Source organism: Bombina bombina, chromosome 1 (genome assembly GCF_027579735.1).
Source record: "Bombina bombina isolate aBomBom1 chromosome 1, aBomBom1.pri, whole genome shotgun sequence".
NCBI lineage: Eukaryota > Metazoa > Chordata > Amphibia > Anura > Bombinatoridae > Bombina > Bombina bombina.
Window position 1 is genome coordinate 1532391246 of NC_069499.1, and position 3137 is coordinate 1532394382.

Below are 3137 nucleotides of genomic sequence, written 5' to 3' on the forward strand. Positions count from 1 at the left end.
ATATAATAGCACTAGGCAGTTTGGGGGCTTTAAAGTTGGTGGGAGTGGGGTGTTAGAAAAAAAAACAGCACTGAAAAGTGCTTTTACATTGCGGTCTATGGGAACTGTGTGTTCACATAGACCTCAATGTAAATATATATGGATATGCTTATATACATATATATTTATGAGTTAATATATAGGGGGATATTTATCAAAGTGTCAACTATGTTGCATTCGCGGGCATCAATACGCTCGCCTAACATCGCCAAACATCACAGCCTCGGATCTGAATACGATCTCCATATTTATGAAAAAAGCCGTCAAAAACACTCACGTCAAGTACGGTGCGAAGAGCATCAGATTGTTGTTAACTAGCAGTCATCGATCTCGCGTCTATTCGGGTTTTTCCTTATTTATACCATTTCATTACTGTCCATGAACAAGCACATTTCTCTTTAGCACATTATTGTATATAGTGGAAATGTATGCTTTTTCTGAACAGGAGTCATTGCGAATACAGCAAGTAGCGACATGTTTCGGGCAAAGTGGACAGTGAATTATTAGAATTCCCATATATATAGATAGATTTAGATTCCTTGATATATTTATATGTATGTATGTATGTAGATACAAAGCATGTACTTAATGTGGTTGATAAATATGTGTGGACAGATAATGCAAAGTGGCTTACAGTGGACGTTGTGTCCTTATATTCAAGTGGGTGAGTTTTTTGCTCACCCACAATTTTTTTAGATTTGAGGAGCAGTACTACCTCCAAAGGTGTGGTACCGCCATGGGAGCGAAATTTGCACAATCTTTTGCCAACTTGTTCCTTGGCTGGTGGGAGTTTTACCACATCTTTGGAGGTAGTAATCCGTTCAGACAGTATATCTCATTGTTTAAAAGATACAGGGAGTGCAGAATTATTAGGCAAGTTGTATTTTTGAGGATTAATTTTATTATTGAACAACAACCATGTTCTCAATGAACCCAAAAAACTCATTAATATCAAAGCTGAATAGTTTTGGAAGTAGTTTTTAGTGTGTTTTTAGTTATAGCTATTTTAGGGGGATATCTGTGTGTGCAGGTGACTATTACTGTGCATAATTATTAGGCAACTTAAAAAACCCCAAATATATACCCATTTCAATTATTTATTTTTACCAGTGAAACCAATATAACATCTCAACATTCACAAATATACATTTCTGACATTCAAAAACAAAACAAAAACAAATCAGTGACCAATATAGCCACCTTTCTTTGCAAGGACACTCAAAAGCCTGCCATCCATGGATTCTGTCAGTGTTTTGATCTGTTCACCATCAACATTGCGTGCAGCAGCAGCCACAGCCTCCCAGACACTGTTCAGAGAGGTGTACTGTTTTCCCTCCTTGTAAATCTCACATTTGATGATGAACCAAAGGTTCTCAATGGGGTTCAGATCAGGTGAACAAGGAGGCCATGTCATTAGATTTTCTTCTTTTATACCCTTTCTTGCCAGCCACGCTGTGGAGTACTTGGACGCGTGTGATGGAGCATTGTCCTTCATGAAAATCATGTTTTTCTTGAAGGATGCAGACTTCTTCCTGTACCACTGCTTGAAGAAGGTGTCTTCCAGAAACTGGCAGTAGGACTGGGAGTTGAGCTTGACTCCATCCTCAACCCGAAAAGGCCCCACAAGCTCATCTTTGATGATACCAGCCCAAACCAGTACTCCACCTCCACCTTGCTGCGTCTGAGTCGGACTGAAGCTCTCTGCCCTTTACCAATCCAGCCACGGGCCCATCCATCTGGCCCATCAAGACTCACTCTCATTTCATCAGTCCATAAAACCTTAGAAAAATCAGTCTTGAGATATTTCTTGGCCCAGTCTTGACGTTTCAGCTTGTGTGTCTTGTTCAGTGGTGGTCGTCTTTCAGCCTTTCTTACCTTGGCCATGTCTCTGAGTATTGCACACCTTGTGCTTTTGGGCACTCCAGTGATGTTGCAGCTCTGAAATATGGCCAAACTGGTGGCAATTTTAAGAGTGCTGCATCCCTCTGCAAGATATCTCACTATTTTTGCCTGTCAAGTCCTTCTTTTGACCCATTTTGCCAAAGGAAAGGAAGTTGCCTAATAATTATGCACACCTGATATAGGGTGTTGATGTCATTAGACCACACCCCTTCTCATTACAGAGATGCACATCACCTAATATGCTTAATTGGTAGTAGGCTTTCGAGCTTATACAGCTTGGAGTAAGACAACATGCATAAAGAGGATGATGTGGTCAAAATTCTCATTTTCCTAATAATTCTGCACTCCCTGTATATTGATGATTTACTCTTTATTTGGATAGGGGATGAGAGTAGCATCCCTCTCTTCATTGACTATCTTAATAACAATGAGATTGGCCTAAGGTTCACTTATGAATGGAACCCAAATTGCATTAACTTTCTTGATTTGACGCTGGTGGGTACTGATAAGGGCACCATTGAGTCTACTATATACAGAAAGCCCATTTCTGGAAATTCACTGCTATTGGGCACAAACTGCCATCCCAGACAAGTGCCTTTCGAGGTTGCGAAAGGTGAGTTTATTAGACTCAAAAGTAATTGTACAGATCCCTCTGGGTTTTTGACCAAATCCATAGATCTTGAAAAGAGACTCAAGGCTAGGAAATATCCCTCAAAGCCAGTGAGAAAAGCTAGGACCCAAGTGAGTAAACTCAATAGGGAAGATCTTTTACTAACTAAAACCTCTGATGTCAAACTCTTTGATGTTGTAAATTTTGTTACTACGCATAGTGCCCAATATCCACAGATTTGTAACATTGTACGCAAACATTTGTCTATATATAAGAAAGGGCTGAGATGCTCTTACAGGAAAAGCACTACTTTGGGTTCTATTTTGGCCCCCACTTTGTTAAAACCTGAACATAATCCCAGTGGTTCCTGGTTGAAACATACTGGGATGTACAAATGCGGGCACTGTAAGTGTAAACCGTGTGAATATGTAAAAGTCACTAAAAGTTTTGCCAGTACTGTTACTAACAAGAGTTACACTATAGGTGCTTGCATGAATTGTACTTCTGATTATGTTATCTACCTTATGGAGTGCACCCAATGTGAAGTCCAGTATGTGGGACTCACCTCTAGGGATGTCAATACTAG